Source organism: Prionailurus bengalensis, chromosome C1 (genome assembly GCF_016509475.1).
Source record: "Prionailurus bengalensis isolate Pbe53 chromosome C1, Fcat_Pben_1.1_paternal_pri, whole genome shotgun sequence".
Taxonomy (NCBI): Eukaryota; Metazoa; Chordata; class Mammalia; order Carnivora; family Felidae; genus Prionailurus; species Prionailurus bengalensis.
Genome location: NC_057345.1, coordinates 140,424,396 through 140,449,233, shown reverse-complemented (window position 1 = coordinate 140,449,233; position 24,838 = coordinate 140,424,396). Strand labels below are relative to the sequence as shown.

The window sequence follows — 24,838 nt, the reverse complement described above, 5'->3', positions numbered from 1 at the left end:
ATAAAATATTGTAGAGGGGTTTTTTTGTTTTTTTTTTTAAGTTTATTTATTTTTGAGAGAGCACAAGCAGGAGAGGGTCAGAGAGAGAGGAACAGAAGATCTGAAGCGGGCTCTGCACTGACAGCAGTGGAGCCTGACGTGGGGCTTCCACTCATGAACTGCGAAATCATAACCCAAGCCAACGCTGGATGCCCTACCAACTGTGCCAACTGTGCCCAAAATATTGTTTTATACAAGCAACAGAGCCAGTCATTTTGTTAAAATTATGGAAAGGGGTTATTTTCTGATGTTTTGTTCCTAGCCAAGTCTCATTCCTTAAGTGAACCAAGTATTTGGTTTGGAAAACCAAGAGAATATTCCTCCTTGGTGAACAATTGCCAACTATCAGTCCACTACATTCTTCTTAGCTTTATCTATTCATAAAATTAACTAAATGTCAGTAAGGTAAAAGGTTAGAACAAACACTCATAGAGTTTGCCTAAGTATTTGTCACCAACTAAAACTTCTTAAAAGAAATTGTAACTTTGCTTATATTTCAAACAAATCCACTATTACTCCAAACTTGATGAGAATCACCAATATAAACCATCTTGTTTCCAGAACGATCAGCTTTAGGTTTTGGAGAAAATGCACCTACTGCAGCTGGAAAAATGACCTATTTTTATATAAATGGTACAAAAAAATAGGACTCCCCAACTTTGCCCTTCAATTTAAAATGTTTGTTGGAGTGCATTATACATTCACTTTAAGAGAGGTAGAAAGCAAGAAATTGCCACTCCTCATTTAAATAATATCATTTATCAGATGACAAACAGATAATACAACAATTTTCCATAAGCTGAAGTTAACTCCCAAACAGAAACTGCCTTCAAGAAAAGATAAAATTTAGAAAATGATTTGTTTTGAGACTTCTGGTAAGGACTAGAATATAAAAAAGTTAAAAACAGAAGTATTTTTGTCTTTTCATACACTGAGTTGGCTATGCAGGCTTTTATTTTAAGTGAACCTTAGAGTCTTGAAATTAAAATATAGAATTAAAATTTAGTTACTGATTATTTTCAAAGAACTGATTTGTGGCATAGCCATGCGAGCTGTATATACAACTGCCATTAAACAACAACAACAAACAAATTAATGCTTTGCTGCATTGGCAATGGTATGAAAATCTCACAACCCCTGATGGAGACTTCAGCAAAGCCCCATCTCCCACAGCCCCTAGGAGACAAGAGTCTCCTTGTTTCTGATCCCACTGTTGCTGAGGGTTTCTGTGGACAGATGTTGGGCCCACCCTGCTCTAGCTGTCACTAAATGTTTTAGTTCAGCTACAGAGTACATTTTTCAATTAACATTTTAATAGGAGTGTTAAGTGCTAGCACTTGAAACTGAATGATGAGGGCACCAAGTACTCCTGGAGATGCTTTCCTTTCCAGGTACCTATTCACGGGAGGTTCTCCCACCTCTCTGGCTACTCTCTGCCAGTGTCCCTTGTTTGTGTCTCTTCCAGACTTCTAAATGATGGTGTATCCTGGACTTAGCTCTCAGCAACCTCTCTGTCTACATTCTTGACTTTCACATGATCTAAATGAACACTTCAGCTTTCAAATCTCAGGTAAGCTCCAAATTCATATATTCAGTCACCCGCTAGACATTTAAACCACTTAGATTCCATTAGCCACTTCAAACTTAACTGACCAAAAATGAAATCGAGCCTTCCATATCTGAGGAAAAGACCAAATTCATCAGGTACGTCCCATAGATTCCATATCCCAAATATATCCAAAGTCTATCTATCATCTATGCCACACAACCTTAGCCCAAACCACCATGGTTTCTCATCAGGACAACAGCTATAGTCTCCTCACTGGTCTCCCTGACTCCATTCTTGCTCCTAACGATCCAATTTCCATTTAGCTGAGTGAGCTTTCTAGAACTATAAATCAGATGATATCAAATCCTCCCTTAAAAATGCTTCTATTAGACTAGACCTTCTTCACACTGCATTCTCCTCCATCTCACAATAGTGTGGCCCACTGGAATTCTTTATTCCTCAGCTTAGTCCTCAGCATATTCCATGGCTCAGAGCCTTTGCTCTTCACTTCCTTTCCCTTCGAACCTTCTCACTGCAGACCTTCATTGGGCTCACCAGAGATCTTCATTTGACAGTCTCTTTATCACCCTTCAGGTATCAACTCCAATTTCTCCTCCTTCGAGGACTACCATGCTCCTACGTACAGCAGCCCCACCCCCACCCTGGCATCACTTTCTATCACATTACCTTATTTGGTTTGCTCCATGGCAATTAGTATGTAACCTATTCTCAACCAATCAAAAGGATCATTACAATTAAAGCATTTAAGTGGCTAAGACAGAAGCCATATAAATCCCAAGAGTTCACCGCATGTAGGCAAACCTGCTGCAATTTATGAAAGGAGTCTGGGTGGGAAACACATGCACTCCATATACATTACAACCGAAAATGAAATAAGCCAGCTTTGCCATGAAAGCCTCCACGTAGAGCAGCTAATTGCATAGGAGCAATCTAACTAAATAACTTACAGGGATCACATGCAAAAAATAACAGCAGATGGTTCTTATATTTTTATAGTTCAAATTAAAAAACAACAACAACAATCAAACCACTTCCTATCAAGTTGTTGAGAGCAAAGTGTCTGTGAACCATATGTCCTGCCTATTAATTCATTTGACCCGTTACCCAACAACCATTCCCCAGCCTTGAAAGGAATATTACTCTGGGAGACGGAGGAAAGCAAAAGACCCACTTAAACATTTAGAAGATGGGCACCAGGAGGGATGTTAAGGAAACTGAAATTAATTACCCAAGAAGAGATCATTCGAGAAGTAATCTCATAACAATCTCTAAGACTAGCCAAGAGTTTGTGACCAAAGGTGTCCAATAATTTGAAGGATTTTTCTCTATCTTCACTAAGAAAAAAAGAAATAGGAAAAAAAACCTTTAAATTTCCACAGCAAGATTTACACTCACTCTGTGGAATTATCTTCAGACACTGAGGAATATTAGGAAGAGGAACGGATTCCTGAGAACAATCACTACAGTCTCTCTCCCGGGTGTTCACATGACTTCTTTCCTGAAAGTACAGGAGATGGCAAGTTCTTTCAGCCACATTCTCACTACTGTCCACCTGCACCATCACCAACCACCATGATCCAAACCCTTTTCTGTTTTATCTCATTGAATTCTCATACTAACTCCATGAGGTAGGTATTACTATCCCCATGCCACAAACTGGAAAACTAAGGCCCAGTCACTTTATCAGCTCCGCTACTTTGGGGAAATACCTTTAAGTCCTTGATTGCAACACCATGCTGCTTTCCTAAGTAGCTTATGACTTACTGGAAAAGCCGGAGACACACAAACAGCAGATGCTTAGGACTAATGTGAAAGATGGCAGCAAAGTGATTCATACAGCAACAAAAGTCAGAGTCTCCTTCTATAGCCTACAGTAGTCAAGAAAGTGTTAACAATGAAGGTGGGACTGACATGAAACCAGAGAGGAAAGAATGGCAGCTTAAGATCAGGGAAGAAGGGCAAGACTGGCAAGAAAAATGGTGGCCATGCACATGGCAAGCCTTCCCGGCAACAAAAGGAATTAAGAACAGGCAAAGGCCTTCCGCCACGGGAGCCACTAAGGAGCAGCAGCATGGCTCTGAGCTACCCTATGGCTGTGGGCTTCAACAAGGGCCACAAAGCAACGGAGAACGCGAACAAGCCAAGGCACTGCGAACCGCTGCAGGTGCCTCCCCAAGCACACCAAATTCATGTGGCACATGATCCGAGAGGTGTGTGGCTTTTTGCCCCATATGAGAAGCATGCCATGGAACTGCTCAAGGTCTCCAAGGACAAGTGCATGCTCAAGTTCATCAAGAAAAGGGTGTGGATACACATCCAGGCCAAGAGGAAGAGAGAAGAGCTAAGCAATGTCCTGCAGCCACGAGGAAAGTGGCAGCCAAGAAGGACTAACCCTCTTTGCCCCACTTTCCCCCCATGTTCCCCCCAGCCCCCTATGTAATAAGCCTTTTTTGGAACTTGGGGCATTTGACCCCCTCCTGCCAACATCCTTCCAGGGCACAGTGGTGAGGGTCATGGTGGTGCACACAGAGACAGAACAACCGAGCAGTACTGGAAATGGTTTTTTAATCATAATTAAATAGTCCATATATGCCGGCGGAGGGGGGGGGAGGAAACAGGCAAAGGCCAACCAGAACCTAGGAAAAGGCAGGTGTGAGACTTGCTATGAAAAGTCGAAGTTATTGAGAAAAATCCCAGAATTTTTCAGAGCCTAAAGGTCCTTCAAGGTCAGCCCAACTCAACGCTGTGTTTTACAAATAAACAAGTTCTAGGTCAGGACAGAATAGACAACTTGCAGTAGGTCACCCAGCCAATTAGGTTAGGTAGCAGATCTGTGCCCAGAACCCAGACCTCCTGGCTCCGTACCTAGTGCTCTAAAAGTTCTGGCTTTAGAATCAACTGCTCTCTCTGAAAATCAAGCAAACAACAAGCATCAGCCTCTGGTGCTTTGTTTTTCCTGCTTTCTTCCCAACCAATTCTAAATTATTTCCAAATACACAGCTGATGATGGTTCCTTGAGCAAAGAGTCACTGCTGTAAGAACTGGAGCAATACAGCAGGGGAACCAGAATCATGGCCTCTCAGAGTTAATATGACCTTGCAGTCAGCCCATCAGCCTCCTCTCAATGAGCAGCTTTGGTCTGTCTCCACAAGCCTTCATGGGCAACGATGAACTGCTTGAAACCCAACTGGCTCCGATTGTCGGAATGTTATGTCCTTATATTGATTTAAATCTGCACCCTGAAGCATTAGACCTGACACCATCCTCCAGAATAAGACAGACCAAGGCTGGAGAGACCTGCCTACATCGACATCCCAGCTTTGTTTCATTTTGGGAGCTGTGTTCATTGTCTTACTCTCTTTTCTCTCATCTCAGAGGAAAGGAGAAAGATCGATGTGCTTCCTTCCTAAAAGTTGTGTGGATTTGTCCTGACTTGAAGGACTCCAAAGGTGTTCAAAGTTAAGACATCACTAAAACATTATATTAGTTTGCACAAGAAGGAATTGAATAAAATAAACTCATGGACTATGAAGGGCTTTGGCAACAACCTGAAAGAATGTTTCCAAAACATTACCTAAATAGAAAGAAGTCCTGGGGTTAATGTTGATACTCATTTTTTATCAACACAAATATCCTGCCAAAACAAGTTTTGTTTTGTATTGTTTATTGAAATATAATTCACATACCATAAAATTCGCCCCTCTAATAAAAGGGCACATTCTTGGAATATTCACAAGATTGGACAATCATCACCACTATCTAATTGCAGAACATTCTTTTCATCACCCCAAAAGGAAACTCTGTACTCCCCATCCTACTGATCTACTTTGTGTCTTTACAGCTTTGCCTGTTTTAGATATTTCATACAAATAGAAGCATAAATATGTAGCTTTTGTGATTAACATTTTCTTTCACTTAGTATGTTTTTAAGGTTCATCTATATTGTAGCATAAATCGTTACTTTATTCCCTTTCATGACCAAATAATATTCTATTGCATGGATTTACCACATTTTATGTATCCATTCATCAGTAGGATGGACGTTTGGGTTGTTTCTATCTTGGGGCTATTACGAATACTGCTATGAACATCCATATACAACTTTTTATGTGGACATATGTTTTCATTTCTCCTTTCATTTCACATACCCAGGAGTGGAATTTCTAGGTCAGACAGTAACTTTATGTGAGTTCACTTTTGGGGGGACTAACAAATTGTTTTCCATAGCAGCTGCACCATTTTACATTCCCACCAGCAGTGGATGAGGGTTCCGCTTGCTCCACATCCTTGCCATCACTTGTTACTGTCTTGTCTTCTTTATTATAACATCCTAGTGAGTATGCAGTAGTATTTCTTTGTGATGTTGATTTTTATCTCAGGAGTTTTTTCATTGACGCTTAACATATTGTAAAATTTATTTCAACATATATTATGGATACAGAGATGTTTCCAGGCATTGTAATACACTGTTGTGTACTTAACATTTACAAAGTGGTCCTGAGTGGGAAATCATCTCATAGGGAAACAAAAATTATACATATCCATGTGCTTTAAGAAAAAGAACAGTTTACTAGGAAGAGAGGACATTTAAAGGTATTTATGATAGGGTTTCTGTGCTCCTCACTCCACTAGTTAATACTGAGTGTTGTCCAGGGAAGGCAGCCTACCAATACATGGGGTAAATGAATTCACATAAACATGGCTTAACCCCCTGTCTCTGAAGCTCAGTTTCCTCATCATTAAAATGGAGCTAATAAGATCCAGAATTCAGGATTGCGAAAATTAGATATGTTCCGGAGAATAAAGGACCTACCGTATGACTGATATTCTAGAAGGTGCTCAAGTCATGGTCAGTGCTATTCTGTAATAAAAAGTTTCGACCAATGTGTACCAGGCATTTGCATTACACCAAACTTAGCGAGGAGTGACCCTTTAAAGGAAAGGATGCTGATAAGCAACAATCACTCACAATGTACCAGCTCAGAGACTTGCCATCCTGATGACCCTACAACACCCTAATGCCAAATCACACCTCATGCAACTCCAGGCCCCAGGTCTGCCACCCATAAGCTCAGCTCCATGAGACCTTTAATTTCTGAGGGTCCTAGCAAAACTAACTCTGTCCCAAGGCTATCCTCTGTACTCTAAAAATAAATGAAATTTTGATGTTCAGCTATAAAGCCTATTTAGGAAAGATGAGGAGCTATGTCTTGTGCAGGCACTCATAGACTCATCAGCTCTGCTATTACAGCTTTGGAGCCCTCCAGAAACTTCTGTGATAACGCCAACTGTAAACATGAAGCAGATGCTCCCAGGGTCCTGACCATATCCTCACCATCTTTACCATTTCCATGCGGGCTGGCCTGACCTTCAGCCTCTGCTTCTCTGGCTGCCTCAGCCCTCTCTGTCACCTGATGCACACCAGAAGGACCATCCCAGCACCAACCCAGCAGGTCTCACCAATGACTGATAGGAGGTGGAGTAAATACTTTAGCTCCCCTGCCCAGAGGTGGAAGTGGAGGGGGAAACCTGGAGACACGTATTCCAAACTGGCTCTCAGAGCTCCCCGTTGTAATGAAACCCCCTTGCCCACAGTGCTAACTTGCATGACACACCCTATATTGGTTTCTTACAGTTCCCTGTCTCGTTTCTCCATTCTTCTTCAGTGTTTCTTGGATTCACCTCCCAAAGAAACCTGCAATTGAATCCCTGTCTTAGTGCCTGCTTTAGGAAAGCCCAAAGTAAGATAAAATCCTAGACATTTTGCTCTTTCATTCACTAGGTCCTAAGAGATTCTGAATGTGTTGCATCGCTGCCAACCACGGAGCCATCACATTTGGTCGATATCCAGACAAGGGGGTGAATGGAAATTGAAATCTTTGATAGAAATCTTTGTTAAAATTCCACAAGCTGTGGGCTTAGGACCTTGTTCTGAGGTGGGGGGGGGGGGGGGCGGCGGGAAGAGTGCCTTTTTCTTCACAAAAGAGTGCTGGTCACTTGCCAGGCTTTGGGCCCATGGAGCCACCTCTGCCCAGAGGATTACCAATTTCTAATTTACACAAAGGAGCACTACACCCTCATGAAGGCCATGGCCTAGTAGAGTGCTTTATACATGACGGTACAGGGGGGCCTGGTGGCTCAGTTGGTTGAGCGTCCTACTTCGGCTCAGGTCATGATCTCGCAGTCTGTGAGTTCGAGCCCCATGTTGGGCTCTGTGCTGATGGCTCAGAGCCTGGAGCCTGCTTTGGATTCTGTGTATCTCCCTCTCTGCCCCTCCCCTGCCCATGCTCTCTCTCTCTCTCTCTCTCTCTCTCTGTGAAAAATAAACAAACATTAAAAAAAAATTTATACATGACGGTACAGGGTAGGTGCTCACTAAAAGTCTGCTGCTGCTGCTGCTGCTGCTGCTGACCAATGCCTGACAGATGAGCAACAAGGAGGTCAGGTGCCAGGACACCATGAAATAGTGCTGGGGGTGGGAGGGTGGAGGGAATCCATACTTACTGTATTTCTCCAGTGTGTCAGAAACTTTCCTTGTTACTGACCATTCTCATCCCCCACCTCCAAGATTTCAGCAGTCGTGGAGTTGCCTGTCTGTTCCTGTATCCCTTTACTCCTCTTTACCCCACCACCTATCTTCCCATTTATCTGGAACTGGGCTGCAAATTCCCAAAGCAGAAAAAAGTTCCACTGTGCACCTTGGGGCAAACCACCCCATACCTGGCAGTGACTATCCGCTTATCCCAACACTGTGATATCCTGTCCAGGGTCCACGAATCTGCCAATGTACAGACGTGGTCTCACAATGAAGACCTCCATGTTCTCCTCCCCACTCTGCCGCCTGCCCCTATCTACGCTGGGAGAACTCTATGACTGGAGATATAAATTCTAAGCCAGTGTCAGCCCCAGACATTCCCATCCCCTTCCCCACACTGGCTCTGTGCCCCAAGGAAGGCAGCTGGTGCCAGTTCCGGCCAAAGCCAAGGCTGCTCCCAGGAGAGGCTGTAATGAAACCGACGGAGCAATGATTGGCTTCTACTGAGTTGCCAAGGTGATGCCAACCACGTCTCAAGAATGAACAAAGGCAACACACAAGAATGAATCTTGTAAGCCTTCTTCCTGCAGGAAACCAGGCTAAAATCCTTTCTTTTCTGCCAAAAGTCCCACTGCATGGACACACAAGCACTGTCAGGATCACAGACAGCTATGGAAAAAACACTCTGGGAAAGGGAACTGCCCAAGTGATAATGAAGAAATTCAGAATTATTGCCTGACTAACAGGCAAAATGAAGACAGAAGTATTACTTCTGTTAAAGAAATTAATGGAATCTGTGTTGCAAAGCTAAGATTCTTATTTATATGTGATTTTCATTTCGTCTCAAAATATAACAACCTTCCCCCCACCCCCAGTCTTCTCCATTTAATTGCTCTGTACCCTAATCTGCCAAGATGCAGGGATTACTAGATTGAGTCAGGGGAACTGGTTCTGGATCAGGACTTTGCCCCTTACATACTTTGTGATCTTAAACAATTTGCCCATTTTTCTGGGCGGCCTCCTCTCTAAGTAAAGTTAAAGATTGGATCTTTCCAACTCTAATGTGAAATAATAATGGGCAGCACAAACATCCTGGGATTTTCCCCATAAGATCAGCTTCTGTCTTGACCACATATAGCACAAGAGGGGGTAAACTTTAAACTGGCATGAGTTCAATGTTTTATATACTTACAAGAAATGAGTAAAAATTGCTATAGTTTTTTCAGATCTGGTTTTCTGCCAAATGAAGTCTGGAAAAAAAAAATATCAAACTTTCCTCACTGGAGGAAAGAGGGTATTAAAGCTGCTCCACTGAAGGTAGAATGTAGGATTTCTTTTGCCAAATGGAAGATAGCAAAGAAAACCCTGAGCGCTCTCTCTGGGGCGTATCGCCCTGGTGGCAGCTTCCTGGCAGAGCCCTGTGCAATCCAGTCAAATTGCCACGCTGCAAACCTCTCCCAGTTGTGCCAAGACTCATGGTGGCACCTCCAACATGGAAGCCACATGGTGGCACATGCAAAGTTTCTTCCCTTTAGCTAAAATGTGAAATAGAAAAACTTTTGCCCAGGCTTGCGCTTGGCTGGGTATGGTACATACAGAGGCTTCTGATAAACACGCACTGAAAATATTTATTGCAAATAGAACTGATATTCTATTAATTGTTTTCACTCTCCAGAAACAGCTTATATAATTATAATTTCCAAATGTATTGGAGAGCAATGTTGCTCTTATGCTATGTTCAGATCCCTAGTCTCCATTTGTATCTCATGATTTTAGAGAGTGGGTGGGAATATTAGCTTTCCTTTCTGGGAATAGAGAATAACTTCTCATGAGCATGTAGAAGGCAACGATTTGAGCTGAGAGTAGGATCCAGAATTTCTGGTTCCCAGCCAAGCCTTCTACCCATAACACCATATTGCATCTCATCATTGATCCTCCAAGAACATATTTTATCTCTCAACCATAGATTTTCTAAGAATTCTGTGCAATTGGGTTTAGAACATGATGCAGTATAACTCAGCCAGCAATAGTCATTAAGTTCAGGGTAGCTATGTCACAATTAGTGTCCAAGGTGCCACCTCCATTGGCTGAGCGCACATCGGCACCAAAAAAAAGGGGGGGGCTTCTGATACCAACTCTGAATAGGTCTTCACCAGCCAGCTCAGTCTAGGATGCATGGGCTGGAACTCAGCACACATAGGCTCATGCATCCCAGTCCAAAGAGACTCTCTCCTCATCCAGGAGAACCAAATGTTGGTCCATAGAGGCAGAGATGACCACCCAACTGACAGGTGAAGTACTTAGGGCACCAAAAAAACATATGTTTTTTAAGATCTGTTGTTCTTGAGTTCAGCCACAATTGAATTATCAGAAACTCTAAAAGAAGCTTTTAATTGTAGCTGACACAGAAGCTTTGTATCTTTTAAAAGATGTTTAAGTTTTACTTGGAGGACAGGGCAGCATATTTTTCAGTGACTAGAAGGGCCACATGGCCACAACCAAGGTAAAATCGGAAGAGCAAAATCTCCCCACACTTCTTCCTGCCCTGCCCCTCCTTCCTGACTTGAGGTTCCGCCACGTGAACATTTAGTGGATTATACAGCAAAAGAGACTATGGCTCCAGAAGGCTAACTCATCAGAAATAGCTCTTGTCTGCTGCCAGGAGCAGCACATAGCTTATCAGATACATTAGTTAACAGAACCCAGGTAAACCAATTGTTCATTCCTGAGTGTGTGTGTGTGTCCGTTTTGGGGGGAGAAATTCCCCGGGCCAACCAGGGAAAATCAGCATGACGGGGACACGGCAGCAAAGCCAAATGTCACCTCCTTCACAGCCAGGCTAGGATGGACCAGCAAAAAACTGTTTAAAACGATTACTTCAAGCAGCTTTGGCTCAACTATCCAGGGTAATAATTGTTTAATAGGCACCCACACTCATTATCTAAAGAGCTGATTACTGGTACCTTCTCCCTTGAGAAGGGAACCCCGTGTTCATCCATGCTCACCCTATGTTTCCTTTCAATATCTCCCTCTTCATGACCCTGTTTTAGGAAAAGGAAGGAGGCCGTGTTCTCTTCTTCTATTAATTTTTTCTTCTTTCTCCTTCCTCAAACTATTGCCTCTCTCTGCCTTCTGGAAGTCGGTCTTGCCTCTCCACCCTACATCCAATTTTTGCCCTCATTCAGCTGCTTTCTTAAAGGGCTCCAAAGGCTCTTAATCATCAAATCTCTAAGACCTTTGAGACCCCACAATGTCCTCAACATGTAAAAACCATTTAAAGCGACGCACCTGCCCCTCCTGTTGAAACTCTGATCTGCTGTCTCCCCAAGCTTCATGCTCTGCTCAGCCTCCTCCCTCTTTTGATGCTTCCTTCTCCGCCTGACACCAGTTCTGCTTGTTACCAACTCCAAATAAAGAACCGACCAGCTCTCTTACTGAGCCTCGTCTCTCCTTTGAACCCTCCTCTTCTGTGCTCACCCCCATGGGAGAGCTCAAACACTACTATAGTTCAGCCATAAGCTGTGGGCAGAAGACTCAAAAGTCTATCTCTAACCCTGAGTCCCAAAACCCTGTTACCAACTGTCTGATTAAAACCTCCAACTGGATGTCCCCAAATACCCTAAACAACATATGTTGAAGAAGGAGCCCACTGCCTTCTTCTTACTCCTCCTCCTCCTCTTTGCCTTGACCCACTTATGTCTATCACTCTCCCCAGTCATCTAGGCTGAAAAGCTCAAGCCATTTTGCCCACAGCTCTCCCTCACCACAATCACCCAGTCACTGCCAGAGTGGTGGTTCATTTATTTGGTCTATCTCTTGCTTGGTATCTCAACTACCATTATTACTTTTTACCCAGACTTGTGTGAGAGCTTTGTAGGTGGTCTGCTTATCTCCTCTACCTCTATTCTGTATCCTTTGCCAAATCCATCTGGCTTTGACCCAATTCCTAAAAGATGGTGATCAATTGCTAGGATGCCCTACTGTACATGCACCCTCTAGTTAGGTGCTGTCCATAACGCAGAACCTACCGTTCCACCCAGGTGAATCCTTCCCTACCTGACACTCAAGCAATGTGCTTGCAGCAACTTCCATGCACCCACCTCACCGCTCTAACAGCTCCTTTTAACTGAAATGGCACATTGTTACCTTCACCTTGTTATCTGTCAAAACACTACCTGATCTTTAAGACTCATACCAAGTGTTATCTCTTCCAAGATAAAGGTTTTTCTTGAGCCTCTCAAATAGATGTCATTTCTCTCTCTTTCTCTTGTTCTCCGAACTTCTATGGCACTTTGATACCCTTCCAGGAGGACTCTGACACAAAGTACTTCATATTACAGTCATCTGGAAGCAGCATGTTACAGAAAGAAAACAGGATCCAGGATCAGAGATTGGGGCAAGAGAGTGACTCTTCTGCCAGACCCTACACTTTTGAGGGGTCATCACAACTACTCTCTAATGTAACTACCACTCTTCGCATTTTATTACTGGCAAAGTCAGGTTCAGAGAGGTCCCTGATTTGCAAAGGGTCAGGAAGCCCATATTACATTTGCTTCATGTGGTAGAAGTGGGAACCAATTAATAAAAAGCATACAAGGGGTGCCTGGCCGGCTCAGTCAGTAGAGCATGTGACTCTTGATCTCAGGGTTGTGAGTGTGAGCTGCACGTTGGGCATAGAGATTACTCAAAAAATAAAATAAAGTCAGGGGTGCCTGGGTGGCTCAGCTGGTTAAGCGTCTGACCTCAGCTCAGGTCATGATCTTGCTAACCGTGAGTTCGATCCCTGTGTCAGGCCCTGTGTTCACAGCTCAGAGCCCGGAGCCTGCTTCGGATTCTGTGTCTCCCTCTCTCTCTGCCCCTCCACCACTCACTCTCTGTCTGTCTCTCAAAAATAAATAAAACCAATAACTAAAAAAAAATTTAATAAAAAAAATAAAATAAAGTCTATAAAATGGTATTTTTTATTTTTTTAATGCTATTCTTTTCTAAAGAGGCAGGCAAAACTCACTCTACAAATCATAAAGCATTGTACATGGATTTGCTATTAACATTACAACTTATCTTACCCTTTTAGTTATTTAATTTTTAGTTAGTCATTTATTTTTAGTTATTCAGTTATTTATTTATTTAGGACATGTTTTCTACCTAACCCATCTTTGGATTCTCTGCAGCATTTATGATAATCATTGAAAGCACTTATTTAATTATTTAATCAATTTAGTTGTTTAATTAAATTGGACTTCTGATGCCATGACTTAATAGTATTTTGAAAATTTCCACTGTAAAATAAAAGTTCCGTTTATTGAAGAGTGCCAGACACAGACTACCGCTAATCTCCATAGCAATGCTGCTTGCATTATTGTCCCCATTTTATATGTGGAGAAGTAAGAAAACAGGATAGCAAGTAACAGTCAGCAGCTCATAATCAGCAGAGGCAGGAGGATCTGATCTCAAATGTCACGATTTCCTGCCATCACACTCCTGACCACAAGGATCCAATGCATCCAGATGCTGTCGCAATTGAGCAATGTTTCTGCATCAAAGGTGATTCCTGTCATTTTCTTTCCTGTATGTGTGAGCATGAGAGTTTCCTCTCAGATCCCATTAAATTTTACCACAACCTCCTAAACACTGGCATAATCAGCCCTCTCCTCCACACAGTGGAACAGATTTCATAGATTCTTTTTAAAGTTTTTAATTTTAATTCCAGTACAGTTAACATATAGTGTGATATTAGTTTCAGGTGTATAATACAGTGATTCAACACTCACTCGGTGCCCAATCTGATAAATGTACTCTTTATATTCTTACAGATTTAGAGTTTCTCTTACTGCTTTATTCAACAAATATTGCTAGAACCCTTCATGTGCCAGGCATTGTTGTGGACACCAGGAACACAGCAGTGACGAGACACGGCTTCTGTTTCGATGGAGCTTTCATTCTAACAGAGTGGGAGGAGACAGGTAATAAGCAACCAAATCAAATCATAACAAAGGTCATTTCTGCTAGTGTTGTGATGTGATGGACATGAAGAGGGTCAGGGAGGACGGTTCTGAGCATGTAATAGTGGAGCGCAGACTTGGAGTTCCGCCAGCCACAGGAAGAGCCAGGGGCAGAGTGTGCCAAGAGAGGTGACCTAAAAAGGGCCACTTTGAGTTAGGAAGCACTGGGTGTGTTGCAAAGTGGGCAGGTGTATCTGGAGAGAGCAAAGAGCAAGGCAGTATGAGGTGAGGAGGGAAGAGCCAGGCTGATGCTCTGTCGTGCATCCTTGTAATATACTTTAAAGCAAAGGAATGGCCTGATCTGGCTTCTGTTTTTAAAATATTACCCTGGCTGCTCTGGGTGGACTTGGGTGTTTGGAGAGGGAAGGGAAGAAGACAAATGGGAAGACCACTTTGGGGGTCATTGAGAAGTCCAGAAAGACAGGGGGCAGCCTGGACTAAGGAACAGGCAATGAGGACAGAAAGAGGAGGGTGGATCCGAGTAGAGCCAGGTGGTAGGTCCAGGTCACAGGATGACAAGGCAGCACATGAAGGACCCCTGCAAGTGTCCTGATCTCCGTGCCAGAGTCACAGACCGCACACTGCTTACTCAGGTCAACCCAACAAGGCCAGCCAAGCCAGAAAGGCCTACTCATCCTTATTCTCAAGACACTCGTCGGAGACTGCCTCTCCTCTTAGGACCTCCACGGTAAAGTATGCCAACTGTGGAGTCGTTGAGTGGTCCAGAAATCAAGGCAAAGAGAGAGCCCAAGGTACTAAACAGCTCACGCCAACATCTTTCATCCCCACAACAATCCCGTGGAAACGGTGCCGAAACTCCCACACGACAGGACAAGAGATTCCCGACTATCACTCAACCACTATGTGACAGATCCGCAGTCGAGTCCAGATCTGTCCGACCTCAATGTCCACGCCCCTTCAACCACACCATGTATGAAATCCAGAGAGACTTCACTGCACAGACAATGAACTTCACAGTGGCTGCAGTGACCATGAGTTGATGATACCCACTCCCGAAACTACTCAGAGTTTTGCTCCTTAACTTTGGTTTCTCCTACTTGTTTCGAAATTTTCTAGGTAAGAATACTTTCATTTCTTTAACATAAATTATTGGTGGTCCCTTATGTCAGGCAACCTGCCAGACCCTAAAAGGCCAAGAGTGAAATGGACACATTCCCCAAGCACCAAAAGTCCACGGTCCGATAGAGGAGTCAAAGAAGCAGCGAAGAAAGGTGGCTTTTCATCCTTTGGTCCTTTAAAGCTCTATAAATGCTAGGGTTAAATTGACACTAGAAATGTGACTGATATTTTCAGGGACTTCATTGCTTTGATGCCACATTGGCCTCCTTATGTAGATAACTTCACAGATTCATTCCATTTCATTAATCTGTATGAGGACTATCTAATAAAAAAAAAATGTGTCAACCTTAATGCAAAATCTCAGGCAAAGTAACCCTTCTCTATTTTAAGCAGCCTTCAGAATGTTAGCAGTATTAATCACAGCACCTCACTAGACAGGTATGATCAATTCTAAGCATAATGTGGGGAACGGTAGCAATAGAGAACACTTACTGGTTGCTGGAATCAGGTACAGTAGGGCATGCACTGCAAAAATTACCTCATTGAGGAGAGCCTAGGAGGCTCAGTCAGTTGAGCATCCAACTCTTGATTTTGGCTCAGGTCACTATCTTGTGGTCGTGAGATCAAGCCCCACATCAGGCTCCATTGACAGAGTGGAGCCTGCTTGGGATTCTCTCTGCATCTTCTTCTGCCCCTCCCCTACTTGTGCTAGATCTTTCTCAAAAAAAAAAAAAAAAATTACCTCATTGAATTCTCAGACAACACCATGGAGTAGATAATTTTGGGATACCCATTTTACAGTTAGAGAAACTAAGACCAAGGGGGGGTTAAATGACTTGTATAGGTTACCTAGAGAATAAATGTGGGATAAAACAAAGGCCCAAATTCTTCATGCCTCTTATGTTCTACTAAGGCCAGGGTGGTCTTTAAGATGACTAAGGGGTTAGAAATAAGAAACTGGATTGATGGACCTAGCTTTGTCTGGAGGAAAAGAATCTTGGAAGGTGATTCATCAAAGCATATTCAGGATATTTTTAAATAAACTGAGACAGCTGCTTCCATCTTCCCTGAGGATAGAAGATAAGGCTTCTGCCCTCCACCTGGCAGGTGAGGATAAAGAACAAGATAAGGAATGTCCAGACAGTGGGGTCTTGCTAGACCCTGGGGAGCTCTGATGTCCCCTACAATTGTTTGCCAAACCACAAATGCTTCCTCTTAACCCTACTCTTTCTTCAAAGACCATTTAAAATCCCACTCACTGATGTCTTTTTTTTTTTTTCTGGTTATTTTCTTTTTTTTGTCTGTTTTTTGTTTTGTTTTGTTTTGTTTTGTTTTGTTTTTTAATCTGTATTTTTGAGAGAGAGAGAAAGAGACAGACAGACAGACAGAATATGAGTAGGGAAGAGGGAGACACAGAATCTGAGGCAGGCTCCAGGCTCTGAGCTCTCAGCACAGAGCCTCACGTGGGGCTCAAACTCATGAACCACAAAATCATGACCTGAGCCGAAGTCAGACACGTAAGCGACTGAGCCACCCAGGCACCCCGGTTATTTTCTTTTTTTTGATAATATACGTCTTTTCCCCAATTGAGTGGCAATTCTCTGGAGGGAAGGAGCCGGGACTTTCCTATCCCTTCCATCATCAAAGCATTTCTTTGGAAAATATATATGCATAGTGATTCCACAAGAAATCATCTGAGCTGCTTTGAAAAGTCTAATTTTCAGCCTGGTAAACACCAGAATGCTATTACAGATCAATTCCATTCCTGTAACTGTGGGCAATGCTGAAATAGAAGAAAAGCCAGGCCAGCCAAAACTTGTAATGCAAATGGTGGCAATAAGAACTGAGTAGGTTGGAAAGATTTGAGACAGGGACAGGCCAAACGACTTTTGGCCTGGAGACCGCCAGGTAGATCTGCAGATGAACCAAATGGCAGGGCATCGCTTTCACCCTAAGAGACTGCTGAGCGGCCCCAGGCACATACATGCCTCGGGGCTCCAACCACTCAACTGCCACCGAGCCACACAGTAAGACAAGAGGGATTGTGCTCTCTACACCTGCCACAAGAGCCAGCTGAGCCACAAAAGCCAGCTCCACATCTGGCAACTCCCCACCCTCTTTTCCCCGACCTTCCAGTGGTGCCCACAGGCCAGGGTATGTGGTCAGGAAGCTCTGGGCTTGGGGCCATACACAGAAAATGACTTTCCTTTTCTCCCTGGATTAGATGTGTTCCAAATGAGTCATGGTTCCAGTGGTCACTGGGCTCCCACATGCTCCATGATCTGACTTAGGCAGGGACACAAACATGTGGGCACAGCATCTCAGGAGAAGCGCCCTCAGCCCTCCGGGTTAACAGGAAAAGTTTGGGGCACAGTCATCGTGCAGTGAGCTGGGCCCATGCCATGCCCACAGTTCCACATGAGGGTGCATAAGTAAGTACCTCTGTGTCTGAAGCCCAAGGCCTTCCCAGCAGCGAGCTGACGCCTTCAGTGAGGCAACAACAGGCTGTCCTTCACAGGCCATCTCTTTGAGGAGAAGGTGGTCCCTGTGACATCAGTGGAGGAGACTTCCTACTTCCCCCTAAAGACCAACAAGCACCTCTTCAGAGACCGACTCTCTCTACCGTTCTTCCTTAATTAAAGGAGCCTCACTAGACAGCACCAGAGGGTCTGAATCAGGTGGCTTTTCTGCTAATCCCCTTTCGATGGGTTTGAAAGCCTTCAGACGCTACTACCTTCATTTTCCGTTTTCCAGCAATATCACAGCAAGTGTCACCCCTCCCTGCAGTAAGGCATGTCAGTTCTGAACACCCCCTCCACTCCCCAGGACCTCCCAAAGATCAGTGAGTCAGGGTTTGCTTTGATCCCCTCGGTTTCCACCTTCACAGCCATTCGCTTCCCTCCAGGCACTAGAGCTGGCTCTCCCCCCTCCTTCTCTGCTGAATTATTTAAACATCAAGAACTAGATAAAATTTACTTGCAGAATCGCCTGGTGGGAGAAGAGGTGATGTCCTGCTGTCTCCTCTGTCCTTGCTCTTTCCTCTTTGTTCTTTCTCTCCTCCATCTTAGGACAGTGCTGACCTTGGCTCCATCTATCTCCTCTCACACATGACTAGGCCAGCTCCTCCTCCATTAGCTAAAAACATGTGCACATTTTTCCTATTCTGAAAAACAAAAAACCTCCCATCCACCTTGTTTCTGCTTCAATTTATTGTGCTGTCCTCATGTACCAAGCTTCTCAGGAAAAAGTAGAACAAATTCCCTGCTCCCTTCCCCTGACCCATTCTTTTTGCTAAATCGGCGGCAGCAAAGACCCCACAGTTGTCCCGTCAACAATGCCACTGCCTCCCCCCATCGCTGCTGTACTGCCCTCTCTGCAAGCATCTGGCCCTCCTGCCCACCTTCCTCTTCTGTGAGGATCTGTCCTGGAGTTCTGCATTCTCCGGGTGTCTTCTGACCTCTCTTAGTCTTTTCTTTCTGAACACTGGCCTTCTCCAGGGAAAAGTTTTGGTTCCTCTTCCCTCTCTCAACCACTGTGTCCCAACTCAGGGATTTCTGTGCCACCATCAGAATTTTTGCCACAGCCCTGTACCATCCACAAACTTTTATTGTAGCATTTTCCTCTAAATCAATTCATTTTTCCTTAAATATACTTTCAATGAAACTTTTATATTACTATGATACGTGAAAAATAAGCATTACATGCCATAAATAGAAGGCACTAAAAAGAAATACAATAAAAACAAAGCAATATTCATGAACTCTATCTACCTAGATACCATTGCCTGCCAAGGGCTCCAAACCTAAGACCTGCTCTTTCCTTTTGTTAAAAGGGAAATTCCAAAGTATTAGAGATTAAAGGCTAGCACAACTTGAGGCTTTCTCTGTGACAGAATAAGAAGGACTGAAAAGGGAATGAAAAGGAAATAACTTTTCACTAAGTAATTCAATGTTACCTAAGGCCATGTTTGGGTACTGCCTAAAATTATCAACAACCAAGAGAATTTTCCTACTAAATACTGGGACTTGCTCTCACTCCCCCATGGTTCTCCCCAAGGGACTCATAGTTATGACTTCTTCGATGGTTGACCACATTTCTTAGCTCCATTCCATGTGTCCTTAGAAAATGAGATCATAGATACAAAATTGAAACAAGTTAGACAAAAAAACACCTGAAATGTCAGAGCTAGTACAGAATAGCAGCAATTCACCCAGGATAGAGCCCAGATCCAGCCCCCACAGGGTGACCCATCAGGACTAGAGCCTGGAAAGGGTCTAGAGAGGGGCACCTGAGTGGCTCAGTCAGTTAAGCATCTGACTTTGGCTCAGGTCATGATCTCACGGTTTGTGGGTTCAAGCCCCACGTCAGGCTCTGTGCCAACAGCCTGCTTTGGATTCTGTGTCTCCCTCTCTCTCTCTGCCCCTCCACTGTTTGCTCCCTCTCTCTCTTTCTCTCAAAAATAAATAAACATTTAAAAAAAAAAAAAAAAAAGGAAGGGTCCAGAGACTGCTCATCATTGACATCTAATCATCCAATAATGGACAATATGACAGCCAAAGTCTGAAAAGTTTATAAGACAAATGGTGCACCACACCTTTCATATATAGGCCCTGTGATCTTCACTATACCCTCATGAGGTTGTGCCATTATTATCCCTAATGTGAGGAAATCAATGTTTAGAGAGGTTAAGGAATGGGCCAAGGATCTCCAATAAGCAGCAGATTCAGGATCTGAACCAAGTTTGTCTGAGGCGAGAGCCCATGCTCTTAACTCTTCTGTGCCCCCAACATTGAGAACAGAAAGCAATTTTAAACCTCACAGACCTCAAAATAATAGCCTGCTGCTCTTAAGCACAATTAAGACAATGGGTTGACACAACAGGAAAACCGTTCAATATGTAATTAAACATAATTACTAGTGTCCTCTAATTGTTTGGGAAAATAAGTTTCCCTTCCTCGACAAGCTATAATTGTGGTGTGTGCTGAGAGAATGTTCAAGTCTTTGCTTCAATCTGTGTATCTCTAGCACATGCATAGATTATTGGTCACATTTCATAGTGAGGACTACAGTGGCTGAAAGATATCTTCAATATGTAACTTCAAGTCAAATAAGCTAGGGCTCAGAGGGATCTTAACCATGCTGCCCAACCCTTCATTTGGAGAAATAAGGGCCCAGGGAAGGAACTTCCCAACGACATGCAGGTCTCTGCCTTTCACTCAGTGCTCAACGAACCTCACTGATTAGATAGGTTAAGGTCAGACTGCCAAAAGCTGAAAACTTGGCTTCGTTATTTAGCAGCTGTGTGGGCAAGTTACTTAATCTCTCCAAGCTTGAGCCATTAGGATAATAATAGCAACCATTTCATAAGGTTTTTGAGAATTAAATGAGCTAATATATGTAAACAGTTGGAACACTACCTGGATACATGGCATCTGATCAATATGTAGCCATTAAAACAACTGCTTTAAGCAATAAGCCACCTTCGTACAACAGGCCTTGGAAATACTCCAGTGTATTCATCAGGGCTGCTAAGAACAATGATTAAGATGTGTTCTTGGGGCGCCTGGGTGGCTCAGCCAGTTAAGTGTCTGACTTCGACTCAGGTCATGATCCCACTGTTTGTGGGTTCGAGCCCCCATCGGGCTCTGTGCTGACAGCTCAGAGCCTGCAGCCTGCTTAGGAGTCTGTGTCTCCCTCTCTTTCTCTCTGCCCCTCCCCTGCTCATGTTCTGTCTCTGTCTCTATCTCTCTCAAAAATAAATAAACATTAAAAAAAGAAAAAGATGTGTTCTCATCTGCTGAGGAGCCATCAGAGGACATCTCCAATATCTACTGCACAGAGCTCAAACTAGGAAGCAAATGAGCTTAGCCAAGGCTCTTTAAAGAAGGGAAAAGAGTATAGAAATCAGACCTTAGTGCCCTGTAGTATGCTATTTAAACTGCAAAAAAGAGCTGCAGTGTCAGTAGCAATGCTCTTGTGGGTAGACATGTTTATTTGAATAATCATGTTTCCAGGAGAGCAAACTCAAAAAACAAAAACAAACAACAGCAACATGATTTAATATTCATTGAGCATATACTTAGTTAAAAAGCACTCGGCACTGTATAAGATACAAAGAAATTTAGAGTAGGAGTCTCTAAGGCAAGTTTGGCAGATACCTAGAACTGTGCCCCACTTCTCTCTCACACCCCACGGCAGATATCACAAACTGATCACAGCACACTTGCTCACACTGCCCAAGTACAGCTCAAGTTCGGCCTTACCATTCTCAACTTTACGATTCTCAACACAGTGCTCCAAGAAGCCACTGCCAGCCCACAAGCATTGAGCTTTAGGGGATAACAGTGTAAGCAAGCAGTCCAAGGATAAACATGGGACTAAAACTCAGCAGGGGCCAAGAATTATTTTTTACTTAGGATCTTTTGACAAGACATCTGCATTTAAATGAATATAAGAATATAATACAAGAATGAATATAAGAATATAATACAAAATACATCTTGTGTGTGTGTTGTAGGGAAAAAACTCAAAGCATGCGAGTGACAATACACATGAGAGATTTGAGATGCTCTTTTTGTAAGGCTCTTTGCCGGAATACACAAGCACTCCAAAACCATTTTCATTCTCCCCAGGCTCCCTAGCATATTCATTTGCAAGGAAAGAAATGTGAAAGGAAAGGGTAAGAAATGTGTAGGAACAGAGAGTCGGTTAAGTGTCTGACTTCGGCCCAGGTCATGAGCTCACAGTTCGTGAGTTTGAGCCCCACATCAGGCTCCTGTGCTGATGGCTCAGAGCCTGGAGCCTGCTTTGGATTCTGTGTCTCCCTCTCTCTCTGCCCCTCCCCCACTCACTCTCTGTCTCTCAAAAATAAATAAACATTAAAAAAAGAAAGAAATAAAAAGAGAAAAGAAAAAGCTATAACTGAAGCCCTGTCTCATACAGGCCATCATCCCGATGGCAAATAATGCTTTGTCTGAAGTGCCAAATAGATCGAGGGGGCGAGGTTTCCAGGGGCGTGGAGGTGGAAAACTGGGAGGGAAGGAGTCCATGCTGGCTGACAGGAGCCCTTCACGGATGTGCCGGGCATAGCAGTGATACATCGGCCCGATGTATCTCTGCCAGAGCAGAGCTGAGTGGGGGTGCTTCAAAGCATGTAACTGGTAATAACCTGCTATAAAGAATAATGAAATCATGTATGTCTTAGCTTAAAACCTCTGTAGTGCTGTTTCAAAGTGGCTCCTTTTTCTTTAATTTTTGAATAAGAAATATGTTCACATAGTTTGAACACTAAAAAGCATAAAAGGGTATATGGTGAGAAATCTCCATAACACCCCTGCCCTCCATTCATTCCCCCAGCTACCAGCTGCTTACCACCTCCCCAACGCATAGGCTGATGACCACTGCTACCTGTTCCTCACCCGTCTTTCCAGAGTTCTTGTGTACATACAAAAGCAGACCGAGATTCTTAGTTCTCTGCCCATATGCCATAAAAGGTCACATGTGATATATACCTGTCTCCACCTTGCTTTGTTCACTTAATGTATCTTGAAGATTTTTGCATGTATTAGTACACAGAGAGCTTTCTCACAATAAATCTTATTTAAACTTGCATATAATAAGTTCAATCTGAAGTACTGATCTGAAAGTATTCCTTCTAGATGACTTGGTCAATCATGTACCCTTATGTAACAGTCTCCTAAGACAAGAGAGAAGACATTTGCATTGTGTCCCTTCCCAGTCAACCCCACCTCAGCGACCACCACTTTTGATTTCCACCACCATTATGCAATGTCTTTTATACATGTCATAATGATATGAAGATCTCTTGTTCCTGTTAGAGATGGGTAATGAATTTTATGGGGAATTTCAGCCCTCTGTGAAATCTCCTCCAATACAGTCGCCTGGCCCCATTTGCCCCATTCTGGGGCAGATGCCCTCCTTGTGGTCCCACACCTGTACTTGCCCTCCAACAATGCACCATAGTAGCCTCTGAAGTGATCTCTTTCTCCCCGTGATCTGTAAGCCTGGGCTCCACTCTTTGTCACCAATGTATCTATAGTATCTATTGACAGAGCACCAACTAAATATTTGTAAACCTTTTCTCAAAGGCAGTTTATAATTAGAACATAAACAATTCTCTGACTGATGTTGCTATTAGACATAAACTGCATTTCACAATTCAAGTTAACTGTCAGAAAGGAGGCAGGTAGCTTATACCTGTGATGGGAAAGAGCCCTGTGATGGGAAAGAGCCATTCTCAAGATTCTCCTACAGACAGGGAGGGACCTCTGTGTCAGTTTCTGCCTTTGCTGATGGAAGGAAAGGACGAGGGACGTTTTAAGTTTTCATTTCCAAGGTTCTGAAAACAGATCAGAGGCTTTTCTTGGACTTTGCATGAAACATTCACACATAAGGCATTCCCCACATCACCAGATCACTGGGCTGTAAACTTTAAATAGAAAACGGCAAAACTGAGCAGATTATTGGACAAAGGGTGTCCACAACGATGTGGGTTTAAGAATGAGGAGAGCAAGATAGGAGAGTCTGGGAGGCTCAGTCGATTAAGCATCTCACTCTTGATCTTGGCTCAGGTCATGATCTCGAGGTTCGTGAGTTCACGCCCCACATCTGGCTTAGTGCTGAGAATGCAGAGCCTACTTGGGATTCTCTCTCTCTCTCTCTCTCTCTCTCTCTCTGTCTCTCTCTCTCTCCCTCCCTCCCTCCCTCTCTCTCCCTCCCTCAAAAAATAAATAAATGAAATAAAATATTTTTTTTAAAAAAAGGAGGAGAGATAAATTATAAGAAAAACCATATCCTTTGAGGTCTAAGAAGTACAAAGTATTGTCAAAATAAAGACATCTTTGGGGAATTCTGAAAATTGAGCTGCAGAGAAGGCAAATGGAAAAATCACAAAGTCAGCAGGGTAGCTTTCCAAGGAACACTCAAATGAGGTACCTGAAGAGCAGGAAACGGTTCAATAAAGCTGACTGAGCAGCCAGATTGTGGGGCAACTAGCAACCTTAATTGTTTCTGTATTGGTTTGAACCAAGCTTGAAGTAGGGCAGGATGAAGCAGCTGTGATCCCCTTGTTTTCCACAAGATCTGAAATCATTCTGCTGCCTCAATGCCCCAGGACCATCCTACATTCAGCCATGAAACAGGGGCTATACACGGGGTACAGGGGAGAAGGGGAGACCCAACCTCATGGAATTCAGGAGGAAGAAATTCCCATTTCTTGGTAGAGGAAATCTGTGGGACTCATTTTTAAAGAGCCTGTAGGTAAGTGAGGGGTACTAATTATCCATTCTTTTTGTGAAAGTGCAAATGTGTCTACCATGTTCTCACTCAAGAGAATAAAATAATCCCTTTAATTTGCTCTACTTCATCTGGTTTCCATTTTTTTTTATTTTTTTTAAATGTTTTATTTATTTTTGAGACAGAGAGAGACAGAGCATGAGCAGGGGAGGGGCAGAGAGAGAGGGAGACACAGAATCTGAAGCAGGCTCCAGGCTCTGAGCTGTCAGCGCAGAGCCCGACGCGGGGCTTGAACTCACAAACCACAAGATCATGACCTAAGCTAAAGTCAGACGCTTAACCAACTAAGCCGCCCAG

General features: G+C 43.4%; 1 protein-coding gene and 1 pseudogene across 1 annotated transcript in view; one reads left to right on the top strand and one right to left on the bottom strand.

Moving 5' to 3' along the window:
- The window catches only part of KIF5C (kinesin family member 5C), a 164,562-nt gene that overhangs the window by 113,507 nt on the left and 26,217 nt on the right, over positions 1–24,838 (bottom strand). The gene's annotated exons all lie outside the window — the stretch shown is intronic.
- LOC122481320 lies at positions 2,698–4,000 on the top strand (annotated as a pseudogene).